The sequence below is a fragment of the Polyodon spathula genome, chromosome 13, assembly GCF_017654505.1.
Source record: "Polyodon spathula isolate WHYD16114869_AA chromosome 13, ASM1765450v1, whole genome shotgun sequence".
In the NCBI taxonomy this organism is placed as follows: Eukaryota; Metazoa; Chordata; class Actinopteri; order Acipenseriformes; family Polyodontidae; genus Polyodon; species Polyodon spathula.
Genome location: NC_054546.1, coordinates 16,171,913 through 16,199,207, shown reverse-complemented (window position 1 = coordinate 16,199,207; position 27,295 = coordinate 16,171,913). Strand labels below are relative to the sequence as shown.

Here is a 27,295-nt window from a genome sequence, read left to right as displayed (position 1 = left end):
ATCCAAGGTGTGCATCTCTTCTCAGTGGACCAACTCCCAGAAAATGGGGTCTTTGTATGGGCAGTCCCCTCAGAGATACCCAAACTCTTTGCACTATTCACACTGGAGTGCCCCCTTGTCCTTCTGCTGCAGCTGATTACAGAACCAGGTCTCATAGGTCTTTTTCTTTCACAGGCCCAGTGAAAAAAAACTATTTAAAAAAATTGCAATAGCAATACTTCTCCTGGCTTGAGTCTTAGAGGTGCCGTTATCCCGGTTCACCATATGTGAACTGACTGGCTGGTGGTTACGTCAAGCCAGGAAATACAGGACACAGAGTGGTGAGTGAATTGCACTGTTGCGCCAGATTCTTATAAATAAAAGACTTAAACAAAACAAAACACTGAGACACCAAAATAAACGCCACGTTGGCAAAAACAAACAGACACTAAACAAACACGGTGAGACAACCCATAAACAAGTAACATGCTGATTTAAAGTCAGCACGAAGAGCAATTGTGAGTCTTTTCTGGACCTCCCTACTCTTGTCCCCACTGAAGACCCAACCCTGAGTGAGTGATTTGTGCATCTATATATATATATATATATATATATATATATATATATATATATATATATATATATATATATATATATTATACATACATACATACACACACACACACACACACACACACACACACACACACACACACACACACACACACATTAAACATTCACTTGAATCCCAGCACCATTATTTTAAAATCATATCCTAGGATTAATTATGGTGCCACAATCCTTCTCCATAGCTTTGAAAACAAATATCTATGAAAGGTTTAATTTTTATTGTACAACAATGATCAAAGTATATCATACATATGTGTACCATGTGTGAAGCCAATATCTCAAAGACTTAGTCCTTATCACTCACAGGAGCCCAATATGGCTTAGGTCTAAAGTTCTGAAAGGGATACTAAGTGTGCAACATAGTGGAGTGGGATGCTCTGCAGTGTTATACCTTTAATAACGTTTCAAATAAAAGATACTAACATGTAAAGTTGACAGGTGAAATGGTTTATGAGATATTAGCAAACCCACACAGCCCCTCACGAGGATTCCTCTGTATAATTAGATGCATTCTATCTCTGTTGAACAAGACTGTAAACTAAGCATTTTAATAAAAGTGTAGCACAAAAAATATATTGTATATTAATGGGTCATATTAATTGTTTTAAGCACAATTTTGGGACATCTGTTTTTTTTTTTTTATTCAGATAAAATTAGGCAACAGATGTGCATCAACAAAGAAGGATAAGAAAAGCTGTCATTTTAAAGTACATTTTAATTTGTAGTTTATGCCAACCTCCTCTTCAACAGCACTAAAACACAAGCTTGCATTATTGCTGCATTTGTTTTTCAGTCTATTTGCTCCAATAATTAGCTATTAAAATGTCATTCCATATCTTTACACAGGAGACTACTCAGCATCTAAATGCACCTCAAATCAAAGTGCTCAAAATCTCATTCACAATTATGCATGAATTTAATAGGAACATTATCTTAACATTACACCTTTATCTTCGTATCCTTGTTTTTTTTTCATTACACTGTCTTGTGCATAAGACTAGAATATTACTGTTTATTTTATTCCCCGTGTATATGAAGTTGTTATAAGTTTACCTATTTCTAAAGTATGTTTGTCAGAGCTATGGGTAATATGGGAAGGTCATTGTTGCAATAGACATTTTTTTTACTCATCGGACTTTGCATAAGAGTTGTAAGGATATAATTACATACAATTATATATATTATATATATATATATATATATATATATTTGCAATTTTGTTTGCATTTGGAACAGTGTGTCACTTTACTACAAGCCAGATTGTAGCAACATTATTACCAGTTTAATTGTATTCAGTCACATACAAGCACTTACTGGAATGGATGCGATTCCTGTACATACAGTAGCACACTTTTCAAAAGCATTTTATCATGTAGAGGTTTTTTTTTTTTTTTTTTTTTTTGTATTCCTGGAATGTGTATTTCTTTACTGTACAACAACAAAGAACTGTCTATCAGTTAAACTGGCCTTGTAAGAAGTGTATAGTATTTTACCTTTTGCATTTTATACATTTTTGGATTTTTTTTATTATTATTGTTCAAAAGTAAAATTTAATGTAATGCCTAAGTCTAGGACAATATATGATAATTATGATTATGATGCAGATGTTGATATTATATTAATTCAAAAGTTTTCAAAGTTAAACTAGAAAGTGGTATTATAGTAAGTAAAACAGAACTCAAAACAGTCCTGTTTGTATTAATTTCAATGGGTTTTAGAGTTTATCAGTTGGGCTGATGCCACCTCTGAATGAATGAGGGGTATAGAACAATAAGTAAAATAAGATGAACAGGAAGCAGGGGTAAACAAAAATCCTTACATCACTGTGTATAGTCAGTCTTATTATTTAAAGCAACAAAAAAAAAAAACTTTGTTTTCACCATTGGCCTGTTGTTGGACTGTTGTTGCTAAGCAATGCCTCACATCTACACCTGTGTACTACAAACCACTTTGCCACAAACAAATATCTTTGAAAATTTTCAAACAAGCTGTTCCCTCAGCTATGTCACCTGTAAGATTATTTTGGGTTTGAATTGAACCATGGGCATTCTACAGACTCTGTATTAAAACATTATCTATGCTTGTTTACTGGTCTGTGGATATTTTTTATTTTTGGAACAGCTCTCATTACTAATAAAAATAATCTCTCTCTCTCTCTCTCTGAAGAGAATTACTGAATTACAAATGGTACATTGAAATTTCATGTTGGAAAATGTTGTTAAGAAAAATAAAAAACTGAAATATCTTGTTTGCATAAGTATTCAACCCCCACACATTAATATTTGGTAGAGCCACCTTTCGCTGCAATAACAGCTTTAAATCTTTTGGGGTAAGCATGTACCAGCTTTGCACACAGTGTCAGAGTGATTTTGGCCCATTCTTCTTCATAGATTTGCTCCAGGTTGTTCAGGTTGGTTGAACGATGTTTGTGGACCGCAATTTTCAAATAGTGCCACAGATTCTCAATGGGATTGAGATCAAGACTTTGACTGGGCCACTGAGATCAGGACTTTGACTGAGCTACTCCAATGTTGCTTTGGTCTTGTTCTTGGGATCACTGTCCTCCCGAAAGGTGAACATCCTCTCAATCTTCAGTTTTTTAGCGGACTGAAGCAGATGCTGCCACCACCATACTTCACTGTAGGGATGGTGTGCCTTGAGGCATGGGCAGTGTTAGGTTTGCGCCACACATAGCGCTTTGAGTCTTGGCCAAAAAGCTCTATCTTGGTCTCATCTGACCACAAAACCTTTTCCCACATCACAGCTGGGTCACTCTCATGCTTTCTGGCAAACTCCAGACATGCTTTCAGATGGTACTTTTTGAGTAACGGCTTCTTTCTTGCCACCCTCCCATACAGGCCAGTGTTATGCAGAGCTCTTGATATGGTTGGCAGAGCAACTTTAATGACTGGAGGCCAATGGTAAGGTAACTGTGTCCTCGTTAGGGCAATTTCTTTCATCGATGCAAACTGGGAGCTTCCACAGCACAGGAGTTGAATACTTATGCAAGCAAAATATTTCAGTTTTTTATTTTTCTTAAAAATATTTCCCAACATAAAACCAATGTCACCTTACAATAACTGATTCTGAGTTTCAGTGTTTAAAAATAAAATATCAAACAGAATGAAATTTCAATGTACCATTTGTAATTCAGTAATATGAGAGAATTGGTCAGGGGTCTGAATACTTTTGCAAGCCACTGTATGCTGTTCTAATGAGCTTGGGAGTCCTGTGACAATGTCATTGGGACTATTATTTGCTTAATCACTACAGATTTTGCAGCTTTAGACTGCAGGAGGCACATTTCCACATTTGGTGGTCTCTGTAATTAATCAATGTGACCTTTCAGCTATGCTAACCCTATCCCAAACTTTAAAATCAGAGTGTAATAAAGCCTAGTGAAAAGAATGGTAAAGCACAGGTAAGCATTTTAAAGCCCAGAGAGGTTATGGTAAACCTTGATAAGCCCAGACAAGCTGAAAGCTTGGTAAAGGCAGGTTTAGATAAAATGCTAGCTTGTGTGGTCGTTCCTCAAATTAAACTGTATGTGCTAACACAGTATGCACCTCAGTAGGACGGAAGATTGAGTGTGGGTCTTCTCTTGCTAAAGCTTAATATTCTAAACACCATAAAAGAGTAAGTGGAATGTAAAAACAGCAATTAGAATGAAATGTGAAGCTACTTACTCTTTAAAGCACTAACTATATCATAATTTAAAAAAAACAATAAATAAAATAAAAGGCATTCAGTACCAATATAATTCCTGTCTGATTGAAACATTCAGCCATACTATTCAGTAAGTTATGATAGACAAATGTTGAATGACATTTAGGGAGGCTTGTTTTTGTATTAATGAGCATTATGATTGAGTGTATAAAGGTATGACCAATTTAAGGATGTTAATATAGTAAAAAAAGTGCTCTGTCTGAAGTGCTGTTTCTTCACTTGTAACTTTGTCATATCTCCCCAAAGCAATTACAGTTTTATGAAATGTATGGGAAATGCATACATGTACAAATGTATGACACATGTGTACATGTATGATGTATATATACAGTGCCTCGTTATAGTGTGGAATCGGCTATAACACGGTAGGGTTGTGGCTCCCGTTTGCTCCATAATGCCATTACAGTAGCCCTTTTATACTCGTTATAAGGTGGAACACAAATAGCATGGTCTTATAACTATGGCTGCCCACTATAGCATTATAAAGGGTGAGTACTCTGTGTGTGTGTGTGTGTGTGTGTGTGTGTGTGTGTGTGTGTGTGTGTGTGTGTGTGTGTGTGTGTGTGTGTGTGTATATATATATATATATATATATATATATATATATATATATATATATACACACCCGCACACACACAGTAGATCATAACTTAAGCTGAGAATTTTATAGATTTTTTTTTTTTTTTAGTTTTGCCAGGCTTTAATATCTCTTTTCCAAGCATGACTTTGCACTTTGATGAAATAATTAGTAGAAGCTGAACTGGTTTGTTAAATACTAAAGACAGTACTGTATATAATATCCATTAGAGATACTGTATAGGCAGTTTCTGAGGTATTCCAAGTCAATACAATTGGATAAGCGGTTGGTTCTCCAGATATATGCAAGAATGCACAGTAGGTATATTTTACCGATGTAGGGACAGACAGACACCCCTACATATCTCAAGAATCTGATATTCTCAATAACTCAAACTAAATAATGTTAATACAGTGCTCCAGATTTTTCAGATATATGCAAAAAGGGTTAAAGTGTGGCTTAGGTACATAGGACCGACTCACCTACATCTTCACAGGGGATTTTCAGCTGACTTACTCCTACATTTCTTATGTCACTTGACTATAGAGGTCAAAAACTAAAAAGTTGTTGAAGGGATCGGGACATTTTCACTCTCTTTGTGAAATGAGTGAGGAAGTATAAGACAACCTGCAAGTAAGGTGACCAATCAGAGCTTTAACCTAGTACTGTACCAGATATCATTATTTATATGAAATTACAGGTTTGCGCAATTCAAAATTGCACAAAGCGAATGAACATGAACTACTTCTTAAGTAGCTATAATCCCTTTAAACACAACATTTCTAGAAAAAAAAAACATTTCTGGATCAAATTTCTAGAAAAAATGCAAATATACATAATTTCCTTTCAGTGAAAAAAAAAAAAAACATATTCAAGTCAACACCATTACTGGTACATTGACTTTTATTGCTCTTCACTTGAATTTTGAAGAAAATTAGTCAGTCAATTATCACAGAGTATGTTAACATACAGTACACAAGCCCAGTCTGCATCTACAGCCAGGTTTCCATGCAGCTTAGAAAGTCGTCATTATTTATGCGACATAACACGCACGGACCACGCACATTCCACGTGCTGTGAAAAGTGCGCATCTAAAACATTGTATGACTTCAAGGGGTTGGTAAATCGTCTTCTCACACTAAAAAGCTGTACAATTGACCAAAAAAAAGTGAAATCCTGTTTGTGAAGTAACCTCACGCAACTTTGTACTATAACTGAAGGTCGTGCCAAGCAATCTTTTATTGGGACGCTTCTTTGACCAAATATGGAAAAAAGCATAATTACGAGGTGTTTGAAGATCCCTTCATTCAGTGTTTGTTTTATTTTTATTTTTACGTGACACCATTTATTCAACGTTTCAGATTATTGCCATTTGACTTAAAAGTGCTTTATAGTTAAGTTGTTTTATAAGCAAGGTTATAAAAATACTGAAGCTACTACAAATAAAACTAAATCTTTGCAATAAATACATTCATAAATAACAAAGCCCTTCTTTGCACTTACTTTTGTTATCTTAGTCATTGGTCGTCAGATTGCTGATTGCTTTAGCCTAGATTGCTTGTCCCCCTTAGCAACAAGATGCAATTCACTGTACAGTAGCTTAAGTACCATCTATCTTGGGTACTTAAAAAGTCATGTTTGTACCATAAATTTGTCTCGCTGTATTATTGCTGCTGTCTACTAGGCTTGAGCAAATTCATTGAGCAAGATTTGTTTTAAAGTACAAAAACAAAACGGTTCCACAAATTTGTTAAAAAAGACCAATACAGTTCTTAAAAGCAGCTTACTGCAAGACTAACTACATTACGAAGTTCCAGAAGTCTTGGTGGACAGCACTGAGAAATGTGCAGACTACCAATATACTGGTTCACTGATAACAACAAAAACAAAATATATTATATTACAAACACATTCTGCCGGTGAGAGACTTGTACTGTCACTGCAGGATTCAGATATGTCTTGTAACTATTATTATTATTATTATTATTATTATTATTATTATTATTATTATTATTATTATTACTACTACTAGTGTATATGATAGGTTTAGAATACATGTATATCTATATATATATATATATATATATTCTAGAATATATATATATATATATATATATGCACGTCAGTTTTTAAAAATCGTTTATTATGTAAGGATTCTTTCGCGACACATGATATCCGCTGTAATTCCAATCTAAAGAATGACTTACAAAACAAAATACGAAACAAAGCACGTTTATTTAGTACTGTGCTCAGGTTTTTATTACATTTTCTTGGTGGCCAAGTGAGGCAGACTGCACTTTCACTGTTTTAAATTGTGTTGGCCTAAAAACTTTGTGTGAAACCCAGTTTAATCAGTCGTGCAAGGCCAAATTGGAATTCAGACACAAACATTTAAATATACCCACCCATATTTTAATATTAATTAGGTTATTTGCATTTGGAATGACAATTTCTCCGGCTAAAAAAATAAAATAAATAATACATGGAAACACGTACAACCCGAAAGTACTACCAACATTGAGTGAGAAAAATGTCATACTTATTTATATTTTTCCATGGAAATTGCCCCTATGTTAACCCAGCCAATGTAACATTGCAATTAAGCACTCAATATACTGTGATAAATCTGCCTGCAACGTCTCTAATGATGACATTTATTCCCACTTTATTACTTATGCTGCGATAGATTTCCTTGACCTAGACCATCACTAAAATATACAGCTATAAGTGTTTCTCTGCAAGAAACCATTTGGACATTTCAAGAGTTTACCAAGGGTAATGATAATAAATCACAGTTTTAAAAAAAGGGGGAAAAAAGCTTCTGGTTATTAAAGAGAAAAAAAAAGCCATTCAATGAATACAGCTGCTTATGTCATTTTAAATGGTCTTGCAACGTTGACATCCTGCTCTCTCGCCAGTTCCTCATGTTTACAGTCAATGGGTGTGTGAAATGTGCTTGTTAATTAGGCATGGTACAAGCCAATTTGGGGTGTAAATGCCCGATAACTAGAAATGTACTGGGGAAAACAAGCCTTGATTTCAGATGTTTCACTTGAGGATTTTGTCTCAAGCCAGATAATAGGTTTTGAATTGAAAAGTTGATCTGATACATAATTAGCTGAAGAGATTTAGCTGAATGACATAACTGACTTTATTTTAGTTAGTAGGTACCCAAGATACCTGCTTAATTATTAAATGGCATTTCATTATAATCTACGGTAATTATCAGTATTTGGGGTCCAGTCATCTCATCAGGGGCATAATTTGGATCACTAAAAGATGGGGAATTGGTGAAAGTCAACATCTGTAAGGGTTGACAGATTTGGTTCTAATCTCACATTTTAACGGTGGCAGTATTTAGACACGCTACTGTTTAAAGTGATCTGTTATCATTACATATTGATCCAAATTCTTTGCAAGCAATGACAAGCCAAATGACATCTTCACATATACTAGGTTTCCTACATCAGGCAGCATTCCTCACATTTGCCTGCCTACAGCCAATCGCATTAGTGTTACAATGTCACTTGTAAACAACACACGCAGACTTAATGCAAAGAGGGTAGATGCCATGGACCTTGCTCTGCAAGCAGTGTGGACTGTTTTTATAAAATGTCAACTTGAAATGCTGGAAAGTTTAAATCGATAGACATTTGTGCCAATAGGTTATACAGGAAACGTCCGATTTATGGTTCTCCCTCATTTGAGACCCAGCAATAGTGTATTTAGTATTTGATTCAGAGATTCAGATTTCAGGGTAATTTTCAACAGGGTAAACATTTCTGGTTATGCAGACTGATTTCTAGTACAGTCACCACTGCTTAGAATGGCTACGTTTGTGTTAACGTGATTCACCAACAGTATGCAATGGATGGTATAAACTCCCACACAATAACCTGACATTCAACATGTCCCCCAGTCACCAGGACAGTGACAAACCAAACAAGCGTGTGTGCGGCTAAATCTTTAAGACACTCATTACACTAATAAAAAAGATGTATTAAAGCCTATGAATGTAATAAAAAGTATGTGGAAAAAAGTAATGCAAGTGCAGAAAATTACAGAACAAGTAGACTACATTGCTGGAAATTGTTTCCAGTGAAGAATTCTGATTCGCATCTGGACGATCTTTTTTTGCAAGTATGGATGACAAGTGTTCACCGTTTTAAAAAATATCCCAATTCGGCTTTATAGCAAGCCGCAGTGTTACAGCGCAGCACACACGCTTACGTCATCTGTGTCTGTTTCAGGTAGGGAGTCGCTAAGGTGACGCAGCTGAGAATTCTTTCTTCTGTGGTGTTGTCAGTGTTTCAGTTTCGGCTGCATTTTTGTCAGCACTCTCCTCCTCACCTACATTAAACCCAGCTTGTCTGAAGCAATGTTGCATTGCTTGCTGATTGACAGAGTTCCAAGCATGCTTTAGCAAGTGCACAGCATCTAACAGACATTTTATTTATACTGAATTTTTGTGCAGATGCTCATCGCTTTTCTCTTTCCAGCCATGCTTGCTGTTGCAGTCAGTGTAGTTTGTTTCAAACTGTAAACCCGACACTGCGTACAGGATTAAATAGCCAAGGTACAGTACAGGGGTAATCACTCAGTAACCAGGTGCAAACAGTTGATTGATCAATCTGTCAAGCTTTTACTACAGTAAAGTGCTGCCTTTTGTATTGAAATCTATGTGAATGGCAAGGTAACGGGGTGAAAACAGCTGATTGGTGGATTAGTAAGAGCGATTCCCACATTAATAAGCAGTGTGTTCGTTATTTAAATCTATGTGAATGACATATAACGGGATCCAAACAGTTGAGTTTGCCCAAAATATACATTGTGCTTAACATGGTATAAATTTTGCCTTTGTTATTGAAATTGATGGGAATGGCAAACGGTAAACACTATTTGTCTGATATAAACTGTTGCCCGTTTATTTAATAAATACAATTTATGGGAAAAAGTAAGTTTAAATCTAAATTAAACATCTGAATGAACACGTTTTGTATAATAGTGTATATTCCAGTAACAGAGAGTTGGTTATGTGCTTGGGTGAACCAGGGTCCAGCTGTGGAGAGGTTTTAACTGGCTGATGTGTGTACAAAGGTCTTTAGTGTGTTACTTGGCGTTACTGCTATGGGAAAAAAAAAAAAAAAAAACATTTAAAGCAATACATCTTGTAGACTCGGGGTGATAGTCTTGTTGCTCATCCTTTTGTGCTTCCACTTTCTGTGCTATAAGTATTTATTTTCCGCAACAGAAGTATGAAGAAGCCAAGTTACTTTATTACAACCCTTCACTTTCATGATTTGACCTTTGTTTCCTCGATATTAATCTCAACAGGCCTTTCTGGAAAATTATCATTATTACTAAACACACGGAAGTAGTGCGGAGACAAATATTCAAATGTTCAATCAAAACATTCCATAAAATATATTCATAGGCAAAATATACTTTTGTATTTGTCCATATAACATTATTTATAAATGAGTGTGCCAAACACATTCTACCATATGGAAATGTGTTTCTCTCTTATTTATAAGGTAATGCAATACTGTTTGTTTGTTTTTTGTTTGTGCGATTTTTTTTTACCCCAGAGAGATTTATTATTTCAATTTATCATTTCAAAATCTTTCTACCAAATTTGAAATGCAGTTTGAATACCGTCTCACCTCTGCAACCCACCCTGATCAGTACGACAATGCCAGACTTATCTAACCAATGGATATTACCAAGCTACTGAACCCTGGAGGCAAGGACCCAACCTGGAAATCCCTGGCGAGACTCGTTGGGTACATGACCACCAGTAGGGGTCTGTGACATGAGAGGCCCCAGCACTGACTCTCATAGGACTTGGAGTCGGCTACTGGATTGAAACGGTTCCCAATGGGAGAAGTGTTGGTTCCAGGTGCAGCACATCCTGAACTGAACAGTGGGCACAGCTCAGTGGGGAAGCTGGTGTTTTAGAAGCAAACTGACTGATAATCTGAAAAGGGCCAGGCGCTCTCTTAGCTTTGTTCCTTGTGCAGCTCTGATAGCTTTGTTTCTTGAATTGAGTCAGGATTAGTAGGCTTTGTAACATTTGCATCTTAACCAAGGTAAACAGTTAGCTGGATTATGTTACAGAAACAGAAACAATTTATTTTTGTTACTGCATAGGAAAGAGCTATATAGGGAGTGGTCCTGCGCAGATGCACATTGTCAGCCCACTGCCATTAGTGGCAGCACAGGATTTATTTCTTTTTTTTTTTTTATGTTCAAGCGACAGTTTGCTACATGTATTAAAATGTCAGTGATTTGTGCGTAAATAAACCATGGCCAGCTGAGCAGCGTTTCAAATACAACGTTCAAACCATCTCTCTAAACCAGTCATGGATGGCAATGGATTATTTTAATATTCAAAAATACACACTGGGGTTCATCAAGATATGTATAGTAGCTGACAGAATGAATTCCAACTTTATCATTTGGGAAAATAGAATAATAATAAGAATCTACTGTGAATCAAAACTTGCCAAATTATTTATTTAAAGATAAAAGTCAAATCAGGAATAATAATTGGTTTTGCATGATATATGTTAACTGATCGCCTGAAACAATATATTTTACTTCATTTTTTTTTTCACCTCATTTAAAATGATTGGAATCTGATTTAAAAAAAAAATTATGAATCCATTATTTCTGCATGCTTTATTCATTCCTAAATTCAGCTTCCAAATATAGAAGATATCCTATAAATTGCGGGGAAAAAGATTGCTTTTTTTCTATTAAAATGCCATTCATAGCCTGATGAACGTGTTCCTTCATTCCTAAATTCAGCTTCCAAATATAGAAGATATCCTATAAATTGCGGGGAAAAAGATTGCTTTTTTTCTATTAAAATGCCATTCATAGCCTGATGAACGTGTTCCTTAATTAACAATTCAATGAGGCTGAATAGCTAAAAGTAATTGGAGCTGTATTATCAGGACACCACTCATAATGAGAACATATTTCAAGAAAGCTGAATCTTTTATGAATATAGTCAATGCATCCTTCCATTGATGTATTGTTTAATAAACTTTGGATAAGCCTGAATCATTACTTTTCATATATGTATCATCCCACAGGCAAATTAAAAGTCCTGTTTTATCAAACAAGTGTGATAAACTGGAAATAATTCTGTATTTGTATTTATTGTGCTATATCATTGTTTCAACTATCATTTTTATTGACTTGATTTTTTTTACATTAGAATCTGCCTGTACATGGCAAACACTATAAACAAGTAAGGTGCATTTAACATAAAGTAATTCAAATGACATTTAAAGCGTCTTACTTGTTTAATTTACCGGGTGTAAGTTCACCCTTTGGGGCACATAAATTTCATTAAAGAACATATGGCTCTGAATTATCCATAGACATTTACTGAATCATTATCTCCAGAAATGGAGTCCCATTATCTCAATACAATGGAAAAAAATAAACAAAATAACTTCTGATAGCTTCAACGAGTGCTGTTTATAAAATAACTGAACTCCCCAAACATTCACAATGTGTAGTCACTGGTCTGTAAAATAAATGGATATCCCAGCTATGGTTCACAGTGATGAATTAAGGCATTTTAACTTGATATGATGAAATAAAACTGAACTCATGACTTGAGCCAATTGAACGATGTAGTAGTTTTATTCTATAAAAAGATAGTAAGTATCTCATTAGCATTCACTCATTGGCTCCATAGTGTTACAGACTTAGCAGCCTGGAGCTAAATGCAGAAACACCCTGCTGCGTGTGCAACAATTTCAGAGATATCATTTTGAAAAACAAAAATAATTATATACATGAATGCCAGTCTCTAGGGTTGCAATTGCAGAAACCCGTTTTGAGTAAGGGATGGGGTTAGAATGAATAACAAACGTCTTCTCCAGTCTAAATGGATCATATTTAAAATAATTGCCTATTTAGGAATACCTCAGTATTTGGCATGCAAGGGGTCTGAGTGGGATACATTGGACAATAAAGTGGCTATGCAGTCACAGAAAATGGTTAGCTTGTTTGGGAACTGCTGCACTTGTCAGATGTATTGCTCATTAAACTCTGATATATTTTTGAGAATAATTTAATGATCTATTCAGCGATACCAAGGTATAGAGTAAGCAAGTGGTCTGAGTTTGGTGTTGTCGGATCATCTCAGACATTGCTAGAAAAACTCAGCTGGGGGTTTTCGTGGCTGCTGAGTTAAGAAATGTTTTTTTTTTTTTTTCTTTTAGTTTTTTTTCTTTCGAGCTGTGACCTGGCAAAAGTCAACCTAAAGTGACCCTCACCAGAAAAATCACCCTGGGCTCAACTTAGATGCTACCATCATGTGTAGCACCTTGTTTCGACTAGGACTTTCTAGAAAAGCATCCTGTAGGGAATACAGGTCCTAAAATGTTAGTATTGCTGTAAGAACTTTAGGGACAACTTTTCCAAATTTTATGAAACACTTTTGGTTTCAAATCGGCTCCGGGTGAAATGCTGGGTGACGCACACTTTGTGGCTTGAATGAACTGAAGAAAGAATAAGAAACAAAAACAAAGGGAGAAAGTAAAAATAAACACAATGTTTATTATTTGTGTTCTCTGTATTCATTCGTGTTAATTATTCTTTCTTCTCTCTCATTCTCTCACCTGTTTCTTTGAGACTGCATGTTCACTGCAAGGATATTTCGTCACTTTTTGCTTTCGACACCGCTCGCTGGCGCATGCGTGTTTCAGAGCCAGATGTGCAGTTGAAATGAAATTTCATAATTCTGAATTAGGTGCTCGTTCATTTTGTGGAGGCAAAGGCATTGAGCAAACCCTCCACAAGTAATAAACAAAAGTATGAGGCTTTAAACTAGACTGGTAAACCTGTGTCTGTTTCATCTGCAACAAATCATACAAACTGTAGCCTGTACAACAAGGCAAGCAACCTCAAATGTCAAGAAAACACATTTTCATCTTAATTTTCTCCTGGATCAGGCTTAAATTTACAATTATTGTCTGCGTGAACTGGAACGGGGAGCGAGATTTTCTTCACAATGTCCTTCCAGTCATAGAAAAGTCTGTCCTCAGAAAAGGGTCATACTGGATGCACACTTCTCCAGGGAACATGTTACGGTCATAGAACATCTTCACCCAGTCACCAACTTGTAGATGCAGCTGAGCTGGATCTTACTGGACAACTGCAGCTTTCAACACAGGTTATGTGTTGAAAGCTGCATTCAAATTTCATTCACATTTCTGAATTCAAATTTCAGAGGGGGTTAGACTTGAAACCAAAAGTGTTTCACAAAATTTGGACGAGTGCTCCCTAAGGTTCTTACAGTAATACTAACATTTGAGGACCTGCGTCTCCTACTGGGTAAAGGGTTGAGCTGAAATTCGAATAAAACTCCTCATCTGGCAACTTTCCAGGAGTGAGTTAGGTGCTCCTGGTATTTTTTTCTCGAAAACCCTATTCATTACAAGTCAAACGAGGTGCTACACATAATGGTAGCATCTAAGTGGAGCCCAGATTTTTCTGGTCAGGGTCACTTTTTCACGTCAGGTTGACCTTTGCCATGTCACAGCTCGAAGGGGAAATAAAAAACTAAAATCTGAGACGGTCGGGCAATGGCTCTGGATGAGTTGGTATGGAATGACCGTCATATTTATTTTGGGTGGAGAAAAAACTTATTTGATAAGCTAAAGGTAATACAGGTGACTTGTGCTACAGGTATTCCCTATTCTCAATGGAAGAGCTTTCTGAAAAAAAACGAGTCCTTTACAGAGGAGCAAGGTGCGACAAAATAGTGGCAAGAACAAAAGCCCAACTGCATCTTGTGTGATGAGCTAGCAAAAAAAAAAGAAAAAAACTTGATATTTAGAAAGAACAGAATTAGAGTTGGATAATCCACAAAAAAAAAAAAAAACATGAAATGGTTAATGCCTTGGCACAGAAAAGTACGTAAGTAAGTAAGTGTGTCAATATTATTATGCATACTTTTTTTTGTTATTGTTTCTAGTGTGGCCTAATAAACTGAACACAAACTTATACTGCACAGATCTAGTCAAAAAAATATAATGCTGCATATAACTTAAATGGTATATAAGGACCTTTTTTATTTTATTGTGTTACATGTTCCCAAGTGTTGCTACAAGTGTTTAAATAAGGTGTGTGTATTGTTTTATTTTTATTTTTTAACATTTTGACCACTTTTTTACGTTTTTAAATTGCATTCCCTGCTTCAAGATGGCTTCACATGTACCTGCATGGACCTCTCAGAACTACATTTCCTATTATCCTCCTGCTCACTGGTAAATCCATCTCAGTTACATATGTGAGCAGGAGGATGATGGGAAATGTAGTTCTGAGAGGTCCATGTGAAGCCATCTTGAGACAGGGAATGCAATTTAAAAGTGGTCAAAATGTAAAAAAAAGAAAACGATACACACACCTTACATAAACAGTTGTAGTAACACATGGGAACATGTAACACAATAAAATAAAAAGGTCCTTATATACCCCTTAGACCCAAGAGCTGGTACCTGCCTCTTTCGTATAGCGCAGACAGACCTTGGTAAAACGGCAACATTCCTAATGTAAATGTATATCACTGTGGTTCTAAACAACATTTACAGTTATGCAACCCCCCCCCCACACACACACACACACAAACACCACTCACATGCATTTATAATTACACATACAATACGTGTTGTTTATATAAATAACACACAAGTGATTTCCTAGATTTCCGTTCTAACTAAATGTTTTGCTTGTGTTGCAATGTTCCTGTATCTTCAGATAAAGGGCATTGTAACAGGACGAGCAGCCCTGTAGTTATTTATTTCGAACAGGGTTTCCCCCTCCGCCCCTGTGCAGTTTATTTTGTGCTTTGTATTATGATTTATTTATTTATTTGTTATATATATATATATATATGACGGCGATAGCCATGTTATGATTTATTTATGTATTTGTATATATGACGGCGAGGCGCCGTGTGTTTTTAATTTTGGAAATTTGTGTATTTTTAAATGACGGCGTAGCCACGTTAGTTATGTTATTTTGTTTTTATTTAGACGTGTTCTGTCAGAGGCAAGGAACTAACTCGTCCTCTGCCAGGAATGATTAAAAACCTTGTGCAGAAGGTGGCCATCTCCCAAATTAAGTGATTAATATGTTGCTAAATCGGGAGATGGTCACCTGTATATAAACCTGCAGCTCTCTGCACTCTGGGTGGGTGTTCGAGAGGCGGAACAAGAGCTAGGAGCGAGCAAGCGAGCAACAGAGAAAGTTAAAAATAATATAAAGGCTCCGTGAAGGCTACTGCCTACCCGGACCTGTATTTTGTGTTTGTGATTTGTTTTGTTAACACTTTTTATTTTCTGTGCTCTGCAAGTGTTTTGTTTTTGTTTAAACTGCAGTTACCTTGCCTTTATTTTCTTCCTGCATTCCGGCCTGACGTCACCACTCAGCCCTTTCCTGTCACAGGCATGTAGAATGGGGTAGCTTTATCTAGCCTACCTGTCGTATTGAAACACAATCCCTATTGATTGAAATATTTAAAAAGGCCGTAATTGATTGAGAGTTGCGGTTGTGGTTGAAAGGCCTACCATATTGGCACTATCTAGCTATAAAGAAACAACCCCCTGATCTGGAGATATGGACATGTCATTGGCAGCAGAGAGATTAATTTCCTCACTTCATTTCTGTTAACACTGTTAAGGACAAATTTTGTTCATTTTTGTAATAGTTTCGAAAAGGAGCTGCTGTATCATTTGTATACATATCAGATGTGAGATAATTCTCCTTGTGAAAATGTGCTGCAGGGGTACCTTCTTATCATCGTACCAAGCAGCAGCTCAGCTAAACAGTTCTCATTATCCTCAGGTCTCCTTCAAGTGAACCTGCCTATGTATACCATTACAGCCCATTTTAGTGAAATGTATTTAAATACAAATTATTTCTTCAACTATTCTGTACCGGATCCTACACAAAGGCCAAACGAAGGAGGAAGAAGGGCATGTTTAATAAACATGAGCTCATTTTCAAGTCAAAGATTTCTTCCATGTTCAAGAACATCTCTCACTTAGCTTCAAGCACTACCAATCTGCAAGAACCACCTCTGTTAAACATACATCCCTGTATCACAGGGAACAAAACATAAAAAGAAGGCTTGTTCCCAAAAATTGCTAACAAACAATAATAAATGAAACATTGGTTTGAAGGCTAGTTTCTTGCAAATTAATTTAGAGTACATCAAAAGCAAAGCATAATGGCTTTTAATTTTTCAGACAAACTCCAAATATCAACAAAAAATGCACATAAACAGATTTGTAAAGAAAAACAAGGTTTAAATAAAAAAAGAAAAGGCTGAAACACAAAATTTCTTTTGTGTTTTTCCTTCAGTGCATTAAATGTCATGAGACATATTAATCATTTTATAATGGAAGAAATCACAAAGCTTGTCATCTGAGAACCTTATGAAGCAGTCACCATCAAATAAAACTGATGACTGATTATGAGGTTCAGACATTGTTTCCAGTGAGGAGAGAAAAAAAAAACAGTATCTTTAACATGCATTATCAATTTAACAAAGCATGGTATCTTAGAAGTGAGTAGAATGACCAGTTCTAGCTCAGTGTGGCTCTACTTACACATTAATAAATAATACAACTATTTATTAATATGCAAATTACAGTACGAGTCCAGTTCCCCGGTAACTGGCAGTGACTTTTTAATAATATATGACCATCTGATAAAAGGAAAGACTTGCACTGCCATTATGGCATACGAGCACTCACTCTTAGAAGTTTAACAGCCAGATATAACAATGTAAAGGGGAATTATCATTGGTGGCAGCTCTAAATGCTAAAGCCACATGCTAAATGAGCTCTCTAGAGAATGCATTAGTTAATGCTTTCCCATCATAAACAAGCACTTCTATAGGATGTCATGCTCTTACAAGCTAACCATCATACTAACATCTCCCGGATCTAAAGGCTGATCTAAAATCTTGTCAGTTGCCCTCATGTCACTACCATTGCTGAATTGATTCATGGAATCATGATTATAACAGAGGTAGGGAGTCCCTATGTGTGTAATCTCTGGCAATGCCCTCCAGTGAAAACACTCAAAAGGATGAAAGTTTGAGTAACACTCGTAACTGAAATTGAAATCCAAACAGTGGCACCTATAGGGCTGGGATCTTGTTTTGCCCGTACGCTGTTCTTGCATAATGTATGACAGAATATTAATTAAACTTAGACATTAGAAAACTGTGCTGAAACTCACATGCATTATGCTGAAAAACACTGCTGCTTTTATGATGTCTTATCATTTCCAAAGGGACAACATTTTCTAGCCAAATTCTGAATACATTTACATCTTAAAATAGAGCATTTCCTTTAGCTTTTTCTATTCTTTATTGCATATAAATCACATGCATAACATTGGTTGGCGTTATTAAGACATATTCTTATTATTATTATCATTATTATGGTATATATTACTATGTAGCACCCCATTACGATGAAATACTAAAAAAAAAAAAAAAAAAAATGTTAATAATAAAAATAACATCTATGAAGCCACTGTCATCATGAACCTCTGTTCACCTTAATACAGAGTTCAGGCATTCATATTACCCAAACACAGTAGAAAACAAGCAACCTCTTCTAGAATAAATCAATGATCACATTTATACATGCTTGTACTGTTAACTAAACACCATGAATTACACTGATTCCCACAGACCACAGATAAAATACACTCAGCCTACCTACCAGCTCTTACCCCAAGGCCTCCTTTCATATGGTAAATATGCTTTAGTTTACTTTTGCATCAAGCTTTCAATAAACTGTGAGCCATTCAAAGAGTGCAGCAGAGTATGAAAATAACGAGCTTTCCTTCACTCACTTCATTCACCGTCGCACATGTCAAATACTGATTTTTTTTTTTCCCTCGAAGAGCAGAGTCCAGGGGAGGCTACACATAGAAACAGAGGCTCTTGTTTATTCTTTCTGCAAGTACAGCCAGCCCTGGGCTAGCTCACAAGCAGTATGAAACCAAAAAAAAAAAAAAAAAAAAAAAAATTAAAAACCCACATTTTCTGTGATGTGGGAGGCCCTGCCACTTAGATTTCTATCCGCCCCTATCACATTGTTCTTCTAGGGCTTTATGTAAAACTGTGAGAATGAAACTTTAAAAGTGAATTAATTGTGTTATATCTGTTTTGGATACTGGTTAGACACAATGTATAATATCCATGCATGCTTATATCTGGGTAAGGTGGCAATATCATTCATTCATCTTCAATTGCTTGATGCCACCAATTATCGGAAAACTTTGAATTTTTCTTTAATAGTTTTGGTAATGCAATCACAATTAGACCTTCTTACAGAACGGGTGGCTCTTATCCGACTCAGCATTCATACATGTAGGAATGGATGATAAGAACATTTTCAGTTACTGATTATCAGCTAATAACTATCATGATAATTATGATTATCTTAAATTATGTTTTGAATCCCATATACCATGACATTCTCCGTAGTAATTTTTCAAACTGGCCAGTGTATGAATGTAGAAGTAAAAAATCCCACCACGCAAGACATTAAAAACTAAAAGAAGGCACCCTTTTAGACTGTTGGTAAGCTCCTGTGTGTACTGTTAAAACCATTGCTTGATTAATCTTCCTCATTGGAAAAAAATGAAAGTTTTAATATGTTGGACTTTATGCCAGGCAGAATCAATTTGCATTTATTCATTTCCTAATTATTTTGACTTGGAGTAATTCCTTTCAACTCACAAACCTGCTGTATAGCATCACTAACCATTTTCTACCTCTGTAATTGTAATGTGTGCTGTTAATAAATCGATCAATAATTCCCCTCTGCTTGAAAACACCAATGGAAAACATAGCGCTAAAAGACACACTAAAATGTGTCTTCTCAACACTGTTCATTGTTTTTCCCATTTGAGGATACTGCAGAACACGTATTGCATTTTGAACATTTCTGACACAGTAACTTTGCATTAATTGTGTAGAAATCCAATTCGTAGAGTCTCTAACGTAACACTTGTCTTTCCCATCTGTCTGGATTTGATTTGAAAGTGATATAAAAACGATCCTGTTCACTTTATAATCGCAAGTTATACAAAATGTGATATGGAGAGGCAAGCCCTGACTGTAGCGTAAAGTTTGGTTGAAGTGTGTAAAAGCCATGGTCTGTTATTGGCACAAGATGAGATTCAGTTTTGCAGACTGGTTTCATGGCATTTTACAAGCTCTTGACTAAAATCATGTTTTTCCTCCTCCCTAAGTCTTATACATTTTTCTATGATCTTGACCTAAAATAAGACTCAATACAAGGGGATTTTAAAGTCAGTTAGCCACTTTGTGCTGCTATGGGGGGAAAAAAAGGTGTCACCAAATTGTACGCAACAAGATTACAGGACTACTGCCATGCGTCATAATGGGCCTTGTGGCAGACCCCCCCCCCCCCCCCCCCTAAAGTGCTACTGAATTAACAGCACATTATGGTATCATGTCAAGAAAAACAAAAACTGCAATATTTTCATAGGAACACACAGCAGCCCTTGAGAAGTGGCATACAGGTCAGGAACGGATTTTTTCCACAACAATATTGCAAGATATATAATAAAAGTGAATTTATAATCATACCAGTAATTATAGACCTGTACTGAATGAGTTCACATATTAAGAATTTGCTTTTAGTAATTTGCTATTGCTAGGATTCATACAGCACACAGATGCAGAACAGCTCAAATGCAATTAGCTGCAGGGAAAAACTCCTATGAGAGATTAAAGTTAAATCAATTTTCTGTTTCTCTTTCTGTTTATATCTATATCTATATCTATCTATCTATCTATCTATCTATCTATCTATCTATCTATCTATATATATATATATATATATATATATATATATATATATAATATAGTACTGGTACTGCATTCTAGAACACTTTATAATAATTCAGCTTTGTAATTGATATATGCACATGTACATGTATTTGTATTATGGATTATTTATAGTCAACTATTCGCAGCGTCACTTGTTCTTAACAACCAGTAAAACGCCAAAAAAGAAACACAAACACACACCACACCACACCACCACACCACACACACACACACACACACACACACACACACATATATATATATATATATATATATATATATATATATATATATATATATATATATATATATATATCCATAAATTTTTTAATAGGTGTTACCGGTATACAGCTGTTGGATATTGCTTTGTTAAACTTCATGAGGGAAAACAGAGTAATACACATTTTACTGTCCTGTCAATCAACATATTTAGAATAAAAGTTAAACATAGATAAGATTCATAAACATGTATCGAGGCATTTAAACGCAATCATTTTAAAACACTATTGAAAAACAGCCACCCTTCACTCACCCATGTAGCATAACTGAATTCTTTGTTGGCGCATCCTCATTGTTCAAGAATGTGAATGCGATACTTGCACGAGATAATATTCATCTCATTCCCTAAACACTTAAGTCCACAGTTGGAACCATAAACCAAGTCAAAGAGACGTGTCATGCTTCATCTGTAATTGATTTTGCCATTCCACAATTATAAACGAGTCGGACGTCTGTTAAAACTAGCTTATTTATTTACAGTAAAGAACCCGCTGTATCTACACATAGCTGCTAAACTGATAATGAAGCAAAACCGTACCGAAGCATTTTGTTTTTCTCGGAGCCAAAAGTTTCAGTCCCTTTCTTTAATTTAACAGTTGATATACATAAATAAATAAGAGCATCTTTCATTCTGATACAGTAGGTTGGTAGTTCTTGTGTGTTAGTGTGGTTATATAATAATAACAAGGGTAAAAACTGCATACATTGTTATTATCTTTACTATTTTTTTGTTGCTGTCATTTTCATTATTTATACATATATCTTAAAATAATGACCATATCTTCAGTTCTCTGAGTACAAATGCCCATAGAGGTTTGCTAACTTAGATAACCATTTCAGTCAAATGCCCCAACTGCTGTAATATCGCCATAAAATCATGAACCGATTAAAATAAAGTTTAACCCGTAAATTACAACTTAAATCAACAACAACACTATTACTACTACGACTAATAATAATAATAATAATAATAATAATAATAATAATAATAATAATAATATCGTTTATAAACATTTTTGCCAATCTTTGGACTTTAAATGCCAGTCCGTTGTGTAATGGTATTCTTTATTAAACACCAATGCTGTATTTATCTTGCTGAGATACATAATAAATTGCAAAAACTTACTCTAGGTTGAACAGATACTGACGTTACCTTGAAAGAAGCCAGTGGCTCTGAAGGAATCTCTTAAGTCATCATCGTCACGCTTAATGTTAGCAGCAGCTGAACCGAACCTCTCACTTTTCACCCCAGTCTGCAGGAGCTAAGGTTGCAGCCAGTTATACCACTGTCTCTCCCAAAGAAACAAATTAAAAACAGCAGCCTCTTCATTATTAATGAATTGAAAGCCAGAGACAAGGGAAGGGTACAGAAAAATACCGTTTCCTCCCCCAAGTGCTTAGTTTAACACAATCCCTTACCGCCTGCACTGAACCTCACCAACAATCACGACAGCCCATTCGTATACAATCAGTGAAGGGAGGAGTCCCGCGTCAGATGATCAGTTAAAATGGCTTTGTTTTCAATTGCTGCCAACCCTTACACTATAGAATACCTGCCAAATGTTTGTATTTAAAATGCTCAATCACAGAACAACACTATTCTGTGATTCTGACCTGACATTATTGAGCGTTTTCATTTCCTAGCTTGCCAAGAGATACAGTTGTGCTATATAATGTAGACAGACTCTTTAAACCACTCAGGCTACATATAAATCATCCGATCCTTTTATTTGTTTTTCATGATCCTTTGTTTGCTGAGAGTGGGTTGGGGTAGAACTTAAAAGACAAATTATCAAAACATAGATTTTTTTTAAAAAATCAAGCTTAGGGTCGAACAACCAAGTTACATGTCCTGTTGTCACGTAAGTTATTTAGGTCAGAATGAGATCAGCAATATAGGTAGATACTAGATCAGCCAGCAATATATATATATATATATATATATATATATATATATATATATATATATATATATATATATATATATATATATATAGGTACAGCATTCTTTAGAACTGAACCTACTGTAGATATTCTGAATGTATTTAAATTGCTAGTTTAATTATTCTACAGTGTATACCATTTCTTTTCAATGAATGTGCTAATGTTTTGTTGCCTTATTTTATCAAGCTAGTCTTAAAGAAAACTTACTATAAAGCAGAAGTATAAGTAGATATACGGATTAGATATGGAATGAATATATCTGGATAGATTCCCAGTGATAGAACTACTTGATATATCAAACAAATATGTCACAGTGATAATGGCAAACCTAATTCATTAATTAATAATGTTTGTCAAAAGCAATCCATCGGAAAGGAAGGCCAGTATATTGAATATAGTGTTGAAACCAAAACCAGCTTTCCTGATACTATCAGAAGTCTAAGGGGAGTAATTGCTAAATAAGTAGTCCTGTCCCGTAACATGCGGACAAAATCACAGAAAACAAATGTAGGTTGAATTACTTTTGACTTAATGTGTTGAGTTGATTTCTGTAACACTTGTGCTAAAGTGTATTGGTGTGGAGTTTGGAGTGTATTGGTGTGGCTTAATTACAGGTGACCAAGTATGAAGAAAGTCAGCAGTGTAAAGATGTGGGGAATATTTTCAAATAGTTACTCCAGTCTTCAGTTAACTTCTACTTTCTGAATAGTGAACAATCTAATGTTAAAAAAAAAAAAAAAAAATGAAGTGCTTAGGAGACTTTGAATTGTATAACTTTGTTAAAGAGGAAATAGCTCTTTTTTTGTTTACTTTCCTCTAACCTTTTTATCATGCTTGCAATCATTCCAAGAGCTTCTTTATGCAATAACACAAATGTGTGAGTTCAGGAGTTGCTCTTCTGTTCTAGTTCTTTGTATATATTCTTTGTATCTTAATTTTATATTGGCTGGATCCAGAAAGTGTCTATATTAATAAGAGCAAGCAGCCTCTTGTACACAACAGTATATCTCCAGCAAACAAAAGGAACTATAGCTGGCCCTGACATTTACTTCTATAAAGGTACTTTGGCTGGTCTGTGTTACATAGATTTATTGAAGGCAACTAGATCTGAAGAACAGCTACAGAACGCAAATAAATATACATTAACCGGGGGTGAAATTCGGTACTCACTAGTACTCTGTACCAGGACTTATGTCATCTGCTCCATCTCATCCAATGTGGATGCATTCCATCCATTCACACAGTCCACTAGCACAACATAGCGCACATGAATTTGAAGGCAAGAATCCATTTCAACGTCCGCCATAAATTACATACATAAATATTAGAAATAATTATCACATTTTGCCTTGCACAGATTTCCTTGCCAGAATTTGCGTGAAAGTTTCTAAAATTGCAAGTGATGTGTGGGGCAGTAGGGATTAATATTTAAAAAACAGGATCAACAAAGTGCTGCTTCAGATTTGACAAGCCAGAGATACAGATGCAGATGTGCTTCACATTTTCCAAACACTGGCCCCATTTGTAAATGTTAAGTATAGTGATCAAAGTTTTGTTTTGTTGTTATCCTAGCATTTTCTGTTATGAGGACTGGAATTAGGGTTGCCAACTGGTCCCATGATTCTGGGACGCTTTAATTTAACCATTAATGTCTAGCGTCCCATATATGGGACAGGGTAAAAATGGACCTCTTCCCAGGTATGTGTTCACTGAAATGAAACAATGAAACCTGGAAATATTCCTCACATATAGCTGTATTATTCCTGCTTTTATTATTTGTCTGCCAGGTTGTCTCCCTCAGCATCAAATGAACTTGAGCAAAAAACTTGAGCAAAAAACCCAAAGACATGATCGATCAAACATATTGATGCCAATCTATTTACCCATTATCTTTCTTTTTTATTTATTCATGGATTTATGTTAGTTTGGGTGTACCACAGATGTACATCACCATTTTATAACAATTTTGTACATATTGTCTAAACTGAGCGTTGTTTTTGATTCGTCCCATATATGAGAAGCCAGGCACAGATTGGTACAAGTTATTTTCTATGGTAACATAGTACTCATTTTATTATAGTTTTTTTGTTCGGAACAAAAATTGTTGATCTGGTTAAATATTTGTTGTGACTAGTTCAGGACCTGTATATTGTTGATAGCTGATTTGCATGGCTCCTGTATAGGACTCTGAAGGGCACAAGACTACAGTAGATCTCTGTACTTGGCTTTTATAAAAGAGGTACAGTAATATATGTGTAGACTGTAGTTGAGGCAAGAATGCTTCTGGTATTGGTTGGCCACTCACTGAAGGACACCAAAGAGGGGAGAAGGTGCACAAAGCTGTCCAACCCAGAGTCCATGAAGCATTAGACCAATATTGCATAGTGTCTAATGTTCAGGACACTGGTGGGGCTGTCATGCTCTGGGGTATGTTCTGCTGGAATGGGACAGCTCCAATGTAGATCACTCTGGATAATATGCTCTGGGATACCTCAGCACATCTTCACTGACCAGGTTCATTCAGGAATGGTCCCCATCTATCCACATGGGGATGGCATATTCCAGGCTGACAGTGCCACTGCACACACACTCAAGTGTGAAGGAGTGGTAATCAGAATATGATATAGACCTCAGGCTCTCCCCTTTCTGCCTTAGCCCCAGGATCTCAACCTCTTTGAGCACATATAGGGCATTTTGAAATGCTGCATTAGACACAGTTCACCACTACCCACATTTCTTGCAGAGCTTAGTCAATTGCTGTTGGCTCAGTGGTCAAATATTTCCACAGATATGTGTGAAAATGTAATGGATGATTTGAGCAATGTATTTTGATGCATTTCAATTAAAAAAAAAAAAAATTTAATATGATTCATAGTATACCTTTACTCATGTATTACTTTATCTTCGAAAAGTACAGAGATTTGCTATATTCTTGAGTCCTATAAAGGAGCCATGTACATCAGCTATCAATAATATATAGGTTTTGAGCTAGACACAACAAATATTTAACCAGATATAAAAAGTATTGCACCAAACTAAAAAACTATAAAAAAAAATCAGTACAATAGTGCCTGGCGTCCCATATATAGGACGCAAAAGAAAATATGATTTAAAAAATAAAAAAACACTGGAAATGTTCATAAGTCACCTTTGCACACAAGTACAACAAAGAAAATTAAATCAGAAAATTTAGGCATGAACGGTCAAGTTTTTCAATTCAGCTGTCTAAACAGCAAATTAAGTGATTTTATTGAACATGTAAAGTGAGTGTGAATTGTGTGAACTGTCGCTAAAGGAATTTAATTATTTTGATTACAAGTTACCAAACGCACACACCTCTCAGAGGATGGGAATTACTTCCTGTGAGGATAATTTCCACCAATGAGATCTCTACAGCTTTTCTGTATTTGTCTGATTGAGGGCAGGACACTCATCTTTTTTCTGGAATAGATTATGGTACTTAATCTACACATAAACACAACTGAGAAGCATACAGCATATATTATTGTAGGATAAGTAATAAATAAATAAAATAAATAAATAAATAAAATAAATAAATAATGGATATATATTTTGATCTGAAGCTCTCATTGTAGCATGCTGCTACAAGCTAAACTGAAGTGTGGAGAGTGCCTAAAAGTGGTAAAGTTGAACACATACTGGGTGGAACCTTATCTTCAGTTAAGCATGTATGTCACCAGGACTTATTTAGCAATTTGCTGTTTGAATTATGAATGACATCCTTTTCAAAGACGTTGGGTATTTTGAACATTCATTATCCACTTAAGATAGATTTATACGCTTAATACAGCACAGACAATCTGCAAGTGATCAGACCCAGAATGTTGTTTTCTAACATCTCTATCACTTTCCTAAGAATGTAATCATCTATTGTATCTAGAAGTGCAAAAGATCAAGATCAATCCATTTAATTAAAGTGAGACCATGACAAACAATTACAAACATTATAATTGAGGTGAATATAGCTGCATTTTATATACAAGGGGGTGATACTTTGTATCTGTTACTGTATTTGTAAAGGACAATTCAAGGCTTCAGGTTAATTAACATTGCCTTGCTTTTATTCAGCCAGGATTACAAGATTGCATTGCATAAGGGACATGACTGGATGGGATACACCAACCATAAAATACTGTAATAAATCACTAACATTTTAGAGTAGGTATTTGACTGGTGCTCTTCTTTACAACATTGGTTATTACACAACAGGTTTTGCCACGTTCAGTTTT

General features: G+C 35.5%; 1 protein-coding gene across 3 annotated transcripts in view; it reads right to left on the bottom strand.

Annotated features, from left to right (window-relative positions):
• Positions 1-22,541, bottom strand: part of LOC121325253 (heparan sulfate glucosamine 3-O-sulfotransferase 1-like) — a 38,912-nt gene extending 16,371 nt beyond the window's left edge. The window contains exon 1 of one of the 3 annotated variants that reach the window (XM_041267655.1): positions 22,228-22,541. The gene's annotated coding sequence lies outside the window, so the exon portion shown is untranslated. Of the gene's footprint in view, positions 1-21,354; positions 21,405-22,227 lie in introns of those variants that run through there. The other 2 variants (XM_041267653.1, XM_041267656.1) reach the window with 2 other exon arrangements.
• Between the last annotated feature and the right edge of the window lie 4,754 nt (positions 22,542-27,295).